Here is a 13,925-nt window from a genome sequence, read left to right on the forward strand (position 1 = left end):
GACAGCACCTATAAGAAATTTGGACAAAAAGACATACAAACATATACACAATCTTATCTTAACATACCAGTCCTGCTGTTCCGATCCTTGGGGCTCCACCTAGAGGAAATTTGGACAAAAAGACATACAAACATAGACACAATCTTATCTTAACTTAACATACCTGCTGTTTCGTTCCTTGGGACGCCACCTAGAGAAAATTTGGACAAAAAGGCAATGACTTTATTATGTATATATGAGTTATAAAAAACAAAGGTCAAATTATAGAAAGTAAGAAGGTCCGAAACAAGGGCCTCAAATCAAAAGACCCTATGTTTAAATTATATATGATAATTGAGTAATATAACCATACTTGTAAATTTAGATATTACAGGGGGAGAAAACTCTCATTAAAAGAGAGGGACAAAAGATACCAAAGGGACAGTCAAACTCATAAATCTAAAACAAACTGACAACGCCATGGCCAAAGATGAAAAAGACAAACAGACAAACAATAGCACACATGACACATGATAGGAAATGCAAGCTTGAGAATATCCTATCATTTGGGAGATATATATCCCGTATGCAGGTGCTGATGGAATGTTGCTTCTTAGAAATGGATCGTTCACAATTGGAAAGCTGAAATCATCTCTTTTGTCATTAAGTGACTCTGTACCCTTTCAACTCAAATTTGTGTATTAGGACATGTTGTAACTAATAATTCTCAAAAATGTTTTGTTGATATCTTATAACTAAGATTTCTGAAAGTTTGTAATAACAAGACAAAATCAACATTTTTGAACATGACCTTGACCTTTTACCTTGACCTCATATTCATTTTTATGGATCAAGGATCTCAAATCAAATGACCCTAGTCCTCTATCACTTATGGTTTCCAGTTACAAATACATTTCACTTATATCAAATACAAAAGGGGAAATAACTCTCATATGTAATAGAATCTTTATAGGGCTTTGGTCAAAATTAAATGAAAAGATCCTGAGGATATAAAGAGCAAATTGGAAAATTAAGTTTGTCGGTTTCTCATACAGTTGCGATGTTTTCAAAATAACAATAGACACAGTGTTTTGGGAGATAACTCTTACATGGAAAAGTATTTGGTTACGCAGTAGTAGTTACAAAAGTGTAAAAACTGTACAATATCATATTCCAAATATCTAAGTGACATCTTGCAAAACAACACAACAGCTAAGGAAAAAAAATAAGGCAGAAGAAAAAAATTTAAAAAAGGAAAAAACCAACCATACACATGAAAAACATATAAAAGGAAATAGATAAACATTATTATTATTTACCTGGTGCTGGAATCTGAAACAAAAACAAAAAAATAGCTTCTTTTATATAAGTAAAATGCAGAAAAACAGGATTTTTTTGTAACAAAATTTAATTCTGGATACTATCTTATGATCATAAACAAGCTTCTGTCCAAGTTTAGTAGAAATCCAGGATAGTTTAAGAAAGTTATTAAAATTTCAACAAGAGTGCACACCCTGAAATGTCTGGCCTTCTTTGCTGATCATTGATTATTTGTTGACAGTCCTAAATATAAAGCTTTATTACAACTGTCACATAAACTTAACTTTAAAGAAAACTAGACATTGACCAATGAACCATGAAAATGAAGTCAAGGTCAGATGATCAATGACAGGCAGGCATGTACTGCTAACAATTCTTCCATACAACAAATATAATTGACCTATTGCTTATAGTTAAAAAAAAATCAGACTAAAACACGAAAACTTAAAAATGAGCAATGAACTGTGAACATGAGGTCAAGGACTAATAAAACCTGCGCGACTGACATATTGATCATTCATAAAATATTTCCATACACAAAATATAGTTGACCTATTGCATATAGTATTAGAAAAAAAAGACCAAAACTCAAAAACTTAACTTTGACTACCGAATCATGAAAATGAGGTCAAGGTCATATGACACCTGCCAGCTAGACATGTACACCTTACAATATTCCATACACCAAATATAGTAGACCTATTGCATACAGTATAAGACAAACAGACTAAAACACAATAAGTTATCTATAACCAATGAGCCACGACAATGAGGTCAAGGTCAGTTGGACATGTACACCTTACAGTCCTTCCAATCACTGAATATACTAGACCTATAATAAATTATTGCTTATAGTATCTGAAATATGGACTTGACCGGCAAAACTTAACCTTGTTCACTGTTCCATGAAATGAGGTCAAGGTAAAGAGAAAACTGTCTGACTAGCATGTCTCAGGACCTTGCAAGGTACAAACATACCAAATATTGTTACTGGTATCTCATTACTTATAATAAGGGAGAATTTACAAAAAGTAGTCACTGAACCATGAAAATTAGGTCAAGGATATTGGATATGTATCTGACAGAAACTTTATAACATGAGGCATCCATATACAAAGTATGAAACATCCAGGTATAAAAATATAGTATATATACCAATACACATAATTAACAGCGCTTGGTGATGTTTTATAGCCTGACCGGTTTCGGTCCAAAAAGGACCTTCATCAGAGGCAGAATGGTGGATTAATGTTTGCACCCTATTCATATAGATATGCTAACCGGTGGTTGAGTAAACCGGTAGTTGAGGCAACCGGCGGTTGAGTTAACCGGTAGTTCACATTTAACCGGCGGTTGAGTTAACCAGCGGTTGAGATTTAACCAGTGGATCAAAGTTATCCAGTGGATAAATATGTATCTTGTTGATATCTAAAAAGGTTCAATTATCCTTTCAGTGGGATTTTCCATGGTTACAGTTATCTATATTTAGCTAATGTATATATTATGTTACAGTAAACTTTCATTACATGTTAAGGTCAACTTTTCGACACTCATAAAATGCTAACTGCTTGAAAATGCTTACTTTAGCCGTATAATGCCAAATTGGACATTTTAACAGAATTTCTGTAAACAAAAGATGGAAATCGTTTACTTTTATTGAGTTTGACACATTGAAACCAGCAAACCATTCAGGAAAATCTCTTGGGCCGGAGAACAGTTATTTTGTAGTGCATTTCTTTTAGACAATGAATTCAAATTCAAAAAAATCGCACCAGCTGAATCTCAAAAAGATTTTTACAACAATTGTTAGAAATGTCTTGAAAAAAATCATCCCTTTGAATATCATAAAGAGGGCATTCTAATAAAAAATGAAGCTAATCTTCAACTTTACCAAGTGAGCAATTAGAACAAAGACGCTCAGATCTTTCTATATGCTTTTTTGAATATCTGTCTGTCTCAATTTTTAAAGAGTGGGCACTTATTCTTGATATACAAATTGCCTGTCTTTTTTTGAAGTCCTGAAATATCTATCTGAACTCCCGATCAACAACAAAAGGGACAGTTGACCTTTAATTTTTTTGTTAAAACTTGCACAATAGAAATTCTGTTCAGTGAGGCATAACTGAGTAGAATTTATGATCATCTCAGCTTTCAGTCATGGTGAACAATAGATTATATATTCAGTCAGTTAAGCATTAAACTGGACATGCCCAGTGACCCCCCTTATATTATTAAACACTGTGCTTGTTGTATTCTTGTACTTGTTTTAAGAAATATTTTTTGGTTTGGTTTTTTTATAACATTGTGTCTTAATCATATTGAATCACTTGTAATCATTTGTATATAGTTAATGTTGATTGTTCTGCTCCTTGTGGGCGCTTTGATTAGCAATAAAAATATATTTGAATTTGAATTTGTGCAGATTAAACTAAGGACATCAATTAGTGCATCAAATGTTGCAGGTTTATACTGCCATACTAAGTAGAGAATGCCAATATGCCCTATTTTGCTTTAAATCCTGAGTGTAAACAAAAATATCCCTCTATAGGAGAATCATTGTATCCTTCTTTAGAAGGATTATCCCTCTGCAAAGGTTATAAAATGCTTCACTGAGTGCAGCCTGATATGATCGCAGTCAGGTCAAACCCTGAACAGTTGTGGCAAATTTGGTCACAATATTCAAGCTTGATACTGTCTGAATTTGGATTTTGATCAAATTTTTGACATAATATAGGATTTTAACACAAAATAAATGTGGTCAAAAAGATTTAACAAATCTTAGGCATAATACTGTGCAATCGAAGATTTCGTTTTGAAAATTTTCAAAAATCGAAATTTGAAAATAAAAAAAAAAAAAAATCCCTTGAAAAAAATTGTAAACAAAAAATCCCCCCATCTTCTTGAAACCCCCTTGGAGCAACAACCCCAAAACTCAATCCCAGCCTTTCCTGTGTAGTATGGAAACTTGTAGTACAATTTCAGAGAAATCAGTACATGCTGTTTTGGGCCCCTTTTTGGCCCCTAATTCATAAACGGTTGGGACTATCATCCCCCAAACCTTCCTTTTGTAGTATTGAACCTTCTGAAAAAAATTCATAAAGATCTTATTCACTTTAAAGAAAATTATTGCCCAGAAACCAATGTGCTTTCAAACAACCAAGAAGACGACGAAATCATATTATAGTTTTAAATTCTAAAAACGCATAATTATATGCGAAGTTCGTTTTCTTCGACATTTCGTAATTCTCTACTTTCAATAGTATATGTTCAGTGAGTACTTCTTAGTAACTTTGTAATCATTATTAGATATATTTTCGATTAGTTTCTTCAATTTTCTTTATCCGAAAAAGTCTCTGTTGCTAAGGCCATGACTAAATTTATCCCTTAATTGCAGTAATGAAGAAGAGGGTGTTAATCTTATCTGACTCTATTGGGAAATATCTGGATGGGATGAAAGACACGGTTGTACAGAGTTTTAGTGGAGCTAATTTAGGTTACATTAAATATGTTATTGATAAGGAGTATATATATCTTCATGAGTTTGATAGCTTTTCACATGTTATTTTACATTTTGGTACCAATGATATAGAGAAACATTCTATAGAGATTATTTTATGTAAATTTAGAAATTTGATATATAGTGTAAGAAATAGAAATAGAGACATAAATATATTGATATCTTCTATTTTACCGCGACCAGTTGATTTTGTTCAGTTAGGATATAAGGTTGTCAAGTTGTTCAGGTTAATAAAGCCTTAATTGGTATTTGTAAAGATGAGAAAGTAAGTTTCATTAAGTCTTATAGAAGATTTTTATTTAAGGGCTCTCCTAAAAGAGATTTATTTGCAATTAAAGATGGAGGTTTGCATTTAAATGAAGCTGGAGTTGCCCAGCTTAAGATGTGTTTTATTCATGTCATTTCACATTTGTAAATTGTATATGTTTAATTATGTAGTTGTACTTTATAGTATGTTTATTCTGATTTTTTTTATATTTTGTAGATAACCATTCTAGTAGGTGGCTTACATTGAAGTTCTTTATTCGTTGATTGTGGGTCTGAGTTATTGCTATTCTAAGAGTGTTTTGTTTTGTTTTAAGAATATAGTTTTTTTTTTTTATTATTATTTATTTTTCTTATTCTTTTTCTATTTTTGTCTTTTGCGGGCTTGTTTGGCGGTTTATTTTTGTAGGGCCCGCAATTGTGTATACTCTATGTCATGTATGTGTATAAATTATTTGTTAAATGAACTTGTACAATAATTTTCGGCCAAAATAAAAGTTTTATTTATCTTGTTTTATATTCTGAGCCAAAGATAATTGTATAGTTTTTAATTCTAAAAACGCATAATTATATGCGAAGTTCGTTTTCTTCGACATTTCGTAATTCTCTACTTTCAATAGTATATGTTCAGTGAGTACTTCTTAGTAACTTTGTAATCATTATTAGATATATTTTCGATTAGTTACCCTCCCACCCATCCCTAATGTTTAATTATTGTACTTGTGACTTTAATATTGACAGATTTAATTGTGCGGTTTATTTTTGTAGGGCCCGCAATTGTGTATACTCTATTGTCATGTATGTGTATAAATTATTTGTTAAATGAACTTGTACAATAATTTTCGGCCAAAATAAAAGTTTTATTTATCTTGTTTTATATTCTGAGCCAAAGATAATTGCACTATACGGTTACACGCCATTATTCCGACAGCCCATTAGTCCGACAGCCCATTGGTCCGACAACCCATTAGTCCGACAACCCAGTGGTCCGACAACCCATTGTTCCGACAGCTCAATACTCCGACAACCCATAAGTCCGACACTTATCAAGTCAAGTACCAGGGTATCAGGGTAAAATAAAATGTGTCTGTCTCTATTATTACGTTTAGATATGTATTAAATAACATATTTTAAGAAATAACTCCGTATATATAACATAAGGCTAAGGTTGTTCGAATACTTTCTATATAGTTACTCAATTCGAAATCTGTATATAGAATATAACAGAAAAGAATATGTCATTTTCCAAACTAAAGGATCTTTAAAAAGCAAACATGTATAAATGAAGAACAACCATTGATGGTACGAGCTACTGATGATACCCCCGCCCAAACATTTCGCTAAACAGGAAGTGTTTGAGTTGTGAATCTGAAAAAGCATCACACAGTATAACTGACTTATAACTCTTGAAATCAAATTTAGTTATCTTTATAGCACTAGAAGCCTCAGTCACCAAGACAAAATACAAACAAAAACAACTAACACATTGATATCAAATAACAGTCGGTATCAAGACATGTACTACATAATTCAAAAGAAATAACATTGTAATCATCATTCCCCCCCCCCCCCCCCCCCCCCCATAATAGTAAAGATTTCTTGTGTTAACATCGAAAATTTTTCATATTTATCTTACTTTTTAAAGTTCTTACATGTGCCAGAAATATGGTTGAAAGAGTTTCTCCCTCAAATTATTATGAAGTGCGCATTCGATTGAAAAATGACTGTCATCCTCAACTTTATCAGCTGTACAATACGATTTTTTTAGTATCTAGCATTTTCAATTCTTAATGTAATGAAGAGCACCGATTGTGAATTAACATATGAACTACCTTTCTTAAAATCTATAATATCTATATATGTTTCTTCTTCTTGGAAACAATCTTTAAATGAAAAATAAGTGTCAAGTTTCTAACATAACACATAATGTACCAATTTTTTATTTTTAAATAAGACAATTTGACAAAGACACAAGCAGGACAAGAATGTCACACATTGTCTTAGATTTTTTACTAGTTTGTTATTGGCTTTCATACGGCACTCTTTCTATTTACGCAGTCAAAATGCGTTGACTGTATATTTCTGCGACAAAATTAATTTTAAAAAACTCGGATGAGTGATACAAGGAGAGAAGTTGTTGTTGCGACCAAAGAGGGTAGGTCGTGTTATCCAACTCCGACATATTTATTTATGTAGTTAATAGTGGGGGAAACCTTACTCCCCTGATACGCGAAAAGGGGGGAACCGAAGATCTAGTTAAGTCTTAGATGCATGATATTTTTATTAGTTGTTATATAGTGGCTTTGAACTACCTTTCAGATAACTGTGAATACTTTCAGATCTGTTCCTAGTGTCTTTTTGTTGTCGGGATGTACAAGTACCCGGCCACGTCCTCTTGTATTTTTGTCCATCTGATGAGTTAAGCCTTTTTCAACTGATTTTCATAGTTCGTTCTTATGTTATGCTGTTATACCACTGTCGCAGGTTAGGGGAGGGTTGGGATCCCGCTAACATGTTTAACCCAGCCACATTATTTATGTATGTGCCTGTCCCAATTCAGGAGCCTGTAATTCAGTGGTTGTCGTTTGTTTATGTGTTACATATTTCGTTCATATCTTTATACAAATAAGGCCGTTAGTTTTCTCATTTTAATTTGTTTTACATTTTCATATCGGGGCCTTTTATAGCTGATTTTGCGGTATGGGCTTTGTTCATTGTTGAAGGCCGTACGGTGACCTATAGTTGTTAATGTCTGTGTCATGTTGGTCTCTTGTGGATAGTTTTGTCATTGGCTATGTTGGCAATCATACCAAATTCTTCTTTTTTGTAAATAATGTAGATAAGGACATGCAAAAAATAGCGAAAAGAACAGCACAGATTGATATTGGAGACACAAACAACGAAATATAAGGATAGAGAAAGTACCTTGACACGTAAAACGAATATTGGACGAGGGTAAGGACTGAGCAGTTGTTATAAGCATGCATGTGTACCAACTCCAATATACTGAGACAAATAGCCCGCATGGAAAGAATAATTGTAATCAAGACATACAACCACACATACCATAGAGAACGGAGTTGGTCTTTTTAGAGAAAATTTACCCATACCATAAGAAAAACGCATTGTCGGAATAATGGGCTGTCGGAGTAATGGGTTGTCGGAATAATGGGCTGTCGGAGTAATGGGCTGTCGGAAAAGTGGGCTGTCGTAGTAATGGGCTGTCGGAATAATGGTTGTCGGACTAATGGGATGTCACCCACTATACAACCCCCAAAAAATGTGTGCGCTTGTATAAAAAAGCATATATAGAGCTGGTAAAGCATTGAATATGCTTTATACTACATAATACTTTATAGAATTTTGTTTTTTATTCCCATTGATGTCTATGGCGTGTTATTTCAAATCAATTTACACAAAAAAGCATGCATGCTGTCTAGGTCTACTTAATCCGCCAGGCTTAGGCTGCATATAATAGTGTAACAAATTCATAACAGATTACTAAATTATGTTGAAATTTGAATGTTAAATCTTCTTTTAGGATTGTCTTTTTATAGACTCATTTTCAACAGCCACCAAAATAAACTTGACATTCATTTTGTGCAACACTTCTATTACAATTAATTTGTTAACATGATTGTGTATCCTTGTGTTGATTCAATGCTTTACATATGGAAAATTTATAGAAAATCCACAGCCTTTCCCATTGTACCCTCATATAAGGCAATTCGGTACTTGATAGAGGATTACTACATGCATTTCTAGCAATGATTTCCTTTGAACAGTTATCAAACTTTGGTGACGGGTGTATATCTTTTAAAAATCATAACCTCCCTTTAGTTTTCATGAATTTGTGATACTAGAACACACCCGTGAAATCGTGGGGAAATATACTGACTGGAGAATTTCAGGAGAGGTATCAAAAGTCAAAAGGTACTTAGGGACTGGGAACATTTTTTCCCTCCCCCTATTTTTCAAATACAGGTTTTTATACCTTCTGTTTTTCTGTACTCTTTGAACATATTATAGATAACCATTGGAATTTATAGTAAATTATAACAAATACAGTTATTCATATTATTCATAGTTAATATATGTAAGCATACAGAAATATATCCGCAGTGACAGCCGTTGATAGTAAACCATAGGCGGATCTTAGGGGGGCCTGGGGGCCCTTTTCCCAATATCGTTGAAAGAAAATTGTTGCTTTTATTGGGAATCACTGAAGCATAAGAGGAGCGCCCCCTCCCTCTAAGGTCAGTCAGCCCCCCTCCTTTATGAAAAGTTCTGGATCCGCCACTGTAAACTAATTGATAGTGAATAGCAAATATTATTCATTTTCGTTTCCCTCCTAAATTAACCCAAACTGAAACACATTAAGCAAGGATGATACATGCTAGAACTCAAAATGATAGCAGAAAGCAAATTTATATACTTTTTTCATAGTCTTTGTATGTCAAAGAACAGAAAAACTCAAACTGGAAGTCTAATCTGGCTTAAAGTTTTGTCCAATGACGGGAAAATATTCGGAAGATTTCTTTTTCGTTTTTATCCAAAATTACCCAAACCGAATGATCATAAGAATGGATGACAAATGCGACTATAAATGTTAACTTTAGGACACAGAGGAATGATGATTAATTTATTGTGGAAGGAGGGGAAGCAACACACGAAATGAGGTATTTCGTTTAGTAGTATAGATGACACTGAGAAGTTATTATTCTTAGAAAAAGCGACGGGCGTAACATGCGCTGTTTATTTTCATTTTATTGAATTACACTGTTATGATCAGTTAAGAGTACATTTGAACTTTGCAGTATATCTGAGGTAGTTAAAGATTATTATGTACACCTTAGCTGTGCATGATCCTGATCTATGAAAGATTCAAACAAAAACGACTCAACATCCATTCCTCCCCCAAAATGCAACAGGGTATATATTTAAATTTGTTGAGTCTTTTCAATAAGCAACGACAGTCATGACAGTACTGAGAGTGAAACAAAGCAAAGCATGCAGTTATATTCCCCCTAGAAAACTGAACACTATTAACAGAATTATATGTATTTTTTTACATAAACTATATGATTAAAATTTGATTGACTGGTATGGGTGATATGTGTTACCATGGCAACTGTTGAAATAATACTTAACGAGTGTAGTTTAGAGCTTTTATATGCTTCAATGCATGTCTTTTCATAAAGGTTTGGAAACAGTTGAGAACATTGAATTCCTTACACTGCAGAATTCAACAAATAATAACTCTGTTTCCAAGGAGAATTTACGTTAACATGGTGATAAAATATAAGAGAGCACCACGCAATGTTTTTTTTTTGGTCAGGTAGTATTCAAACTTGTAACTATAATGCTAGCTATGATTTACATATTTTCAATTTTTGGAAAAACACATGAGAAAATTTGACAATTCCACAATTTCATGATTCCGAAAAAAATGAATGTTTTTTTTATTATTTTTAACAAAAAATCAAAAAGTCGGGGTTGAACTGCAATATTAACTAAGCTCTGAAGCTAAACCAAAGCTATATAGATGAATTATTCATGTATATGAAATTTCTGAAAATAAAATTGATTCTATTCATAATATAATCATTATTCTATTCATAACCAGGCTTTCCGACCAAACGTTATCTTTTCAAGAATCTACATGTATGATTTTTTTTAAATAAACCTACCCCCCCCCCCTTTTTTTCCTAACCTTCGGTTCTAATCCCAATGTTTCATTATATATTACATATGTTGAACCTTCTGAAAAGAACAGACAAGACTGTGAGTGAAGCAAAGCACGCAGTCATATTCCAACTTGATAATAAACAGCGTCTATATATAATATATGTATTTTTTTACATAAATTTCTATTGATACATTTTAAAATAGATGTTGCTATGGGTAATGTGCATTTCCATGGAAGCTTTTGAAGTCAGCAACTATTAACAATGGTTATTTGAAGTAAGCTTATGCTTAAATGTATTTTTTTAATCAGTTATGAAACAATTCGGTACATTTAAGCTCTAAAACTGCAATATTTTGCAAATAATAAGTCCGTTTCCAAGGAAAAAATCGGTTGCTATGGTGATAAAACTGAAGAAAGTCCCAAGCTTTTTTCTATTTAATTTGGTAAAGTAGTATCCCAACTTCATAACTATAGTGCTAAATATGCTATACACAGTTGCTCTTTTCTGAAAAACACCATAGAAAATTTGAAAATTTCGCAAAAATCCCAAATTCAGAAAAGTTGAAAATATGCATTTTTTGGCAAATTTTTTCCAAAAAATTACAAATTTAATTTAAATGCAATCTTAACTAAAATGATGCTTGAACAAAGTTGTATCAATGTTACATATGAAAATTAATTAAAAATGCTTGATTCTATTCCTAATCAGGCTCTGAATTGTAGTGATTTAGCTGATTTTTGAAAGATTTTACTATGTCTAACAACCAAAAAATAGAGTGTCCGTTACCATGTCAACCACTCGTTTTATCCCACTCATATTTATTTTTTGAGTAGTATTTAGTTACTGCTTCTTCTAGGCCATTTATAGATAAAATCTGAAACCCTCATAAATCACATGTATATGGCACCTGCCTGGTTCTTACAAAGAGCTGTACTTAAACTGTAAACACCTGAACAGCTATTTCTTGTTTCACTGGCAGCTGGACAAAACTATGTATAAGGGTTCGAATTTTAAAGAAGCATTTAATGTGTAAATAAAGTTAAAATTTTCAAACATAGTAATACATATTTAATTTAATCTTTTACTGATTTAGAATTTTAGGTAATAATTTGATAAATCATAAATATCAGGGATTTAAAACAATAAGAACCAAAAACTATTTTATTCCCTATCAATTTTTAATAGAATAATCATAGGTAAGAAAAAGTTCTGGAAAAAAGCATGCTGAAACTTTGGGTTAGGTGAATAAAAATCTTTACAGGTAGCATCAAGGTAGATTTAAATCTAACAATACCAACTGGTCAATTTAAATGTCCCTATTGTGTTGTCAATTTTAAAAACTGCTATAGGTAAACTTTTACAGTAACACCTACAGGCAAGTCACTGTAAAAGGTGTCTTGTAATAGGGCAGTTCCTTTCTTTTGTATAAAATGACAGATGTTTATCTAGTCGGATGTTAAATTGTGTTTCTGTTTCACCAACATATTGTATTTTGCAAGTTCCACACATTAGAACATAAATGCAATTTTGCGTTTTGACATTTGGTGTTATAAATATGTTGTAATTTTTCTTTGAGACTGTGCTGATGAACTGGGTTTCTATGTTGGCGACTTTGCAGCACTTACAATTGCCCCTTCAGCATGGTTTATAACCTCTGATTGTTGATATCTCCCATTTAGATACTTTGGATGATACTAGAATATCTTTGAGGTTTTTTGATATTCTAGTATAGAAACCCAGTTCATCAGCAGAGTCACAAAAAAAATCACAACATATTTACAATATCAAATTGCAAAACGCAAAATTGCATTTATGTTCTAACGTGTGGAACTTGCAAACTACAATATGTTGGTGAAACAGAAACACCATTTAACATCTGACTAAATAACCATCGGTCATTTTATACAAAAGAACTGCCCAATTACAAGACACCTTTTAAGCGCAGGACATGATTTTGAAAACGTCACATTTCAAATCATTGAGAAAAATCAAAATTGGGATACACAAGGAAGACAAAAAAGAGAGATTTTGGATGCACCAGTTACGAACTCTTGAACCTGATGGACTCAATGAAAGAGACGAAAAAAGATTTCAAAGCAAATCAAAACCATAATTATCTTGAAATCATACAAATTAATTTATAAAAATTCATACAATTAATGGAACATCTATAAATGTGTTAAACTTTTATTCCAACTTCATGTAGTTGTAGCTACAAACATATTTTATGCCCCATCAATCAATACGTTACACTGTCCCTCAACTCTTGTATAGATAAAGCTACCAAAAAAAATTTTTGTCATGCATCCGATTTCACGAAGACATACTGAACTTTTTTGTCATAAAAGATAAACACAAGGGGAGTTTTGAAATAAAAAAAACCTGGAATATCATCTCCGCATATTAAGTGTGTTTTGACTTAAATTTGTGTAAAAACATATTTTCACGATTTCAGTAAAAAAACTAACAATAATATTTATTATTTATCATTATTTCAAGTATTATTTCGTACATATGCAAGATTAAGGCAACAAAAGTTGTAACTATACAAGATTTAAGTTTAATGATTGCTGTTTTTCATGTAACAATAACACCATGTAACCGTAGCCTCAGAAATTATTGTTACATTCGTAATTAATCGGTTCCCTACCCGACTTTGCATTCCGGCATTTAGTCTCCTATGTAACAATAATATTTTTATTATTGTTACATTTCCATGTAACCGTAGCCAGTGCAAAAAAATATTGAAATTTTCAGTCCTACTACTTTTGCAGTCAGGATTTTACTATGTCGAAATTATCTCCCCTCATTTTTCAATCATAAAAATGAAAGCCAATTTATTGACATTTACTGAAATCAAATCAGACAACCTTTGCATTAGTTGATTATTGTATACCCCTACCCCTTATATTATTTTTTTTTATCAAAGAAACAATTGTTTATCATTCAAGGACTTTCTTGACAGTTATCCAATTTGCAGAGGACATGGGGCATTGGCCAGCATATTCACTGTTCTGCTAAGTTTAAAACAAGGTGTTTGATGAATCAAATTTGATTTAGGCCTATTTAAAGACTTGAGGCGAAATATTTCCTGTAAAATTCCTACACTGGCATAAGTTCTTTTAAATAAGGGGAGATAATCACATTCTGACAAC

Source organism: Mytilus trossulus, chromosome 4 (assembly GCF_036588685.1).
Source record: "Mytilus trossulus isolate FHL-02 chromosome 4, PNRI_Mtr1.1.1.hap1, whole genome shotgun sequence".
NCBI classification, from domain to species: Eukaryota; Metazoa; Mollusca; class Bivalvia; order Mytilida; family Mytilidae; genus Mytilus; species Mytilus trossulus.